This window comes from Diachasma alloeum, unplaced genomic scaffold (genome assembly GCF_001412515.2).
Source record: "Diachasma alloeum isolate Michigan unplaced genomic scaffold, Dall2.0 Dall_scaffold_01310, whole genome shotgun sequence".
Classification (NCBI taxonomy): Eukaryota; Metazoa; Arthropoda; class Insecta; order Hymenoptera; family Braconidae; genus Diachasma; species Diachasma alloeum.
In genome coordinates, this window is record NW_021681414.1 from 3,791 (window position 1) to 4,119 (window position 329).

Here is a 329-nt window from a genome sequence, read left to right on the forward strand (position 1 = left end):
TTTCCCGAAGATTCCAAAAAGCTTCATTGTTCTTCGTGCGTGAAAAATGGGGATCTTCGGGGAACTCCTTGCGATCGAAAGCCTTTTACTGATTTATTTTTCTCCGTGTGACGTCCGTATAGAAGATCAAAAAATCAATTTCACATTGGGATAAATGGAGTGGAGAGAAAAACGTGAATATCTCGGAAATTAGATGCGACAAAATGGGTCCTTTTCACGTGGACGTACACATATAATTGGACTGAAATTTATAGAAATTTTTAATTTGCAATGACGAAATTCCTTGAAATTTCCGTATTACGGCAACGCTATAAAAATTCCCAATAAGT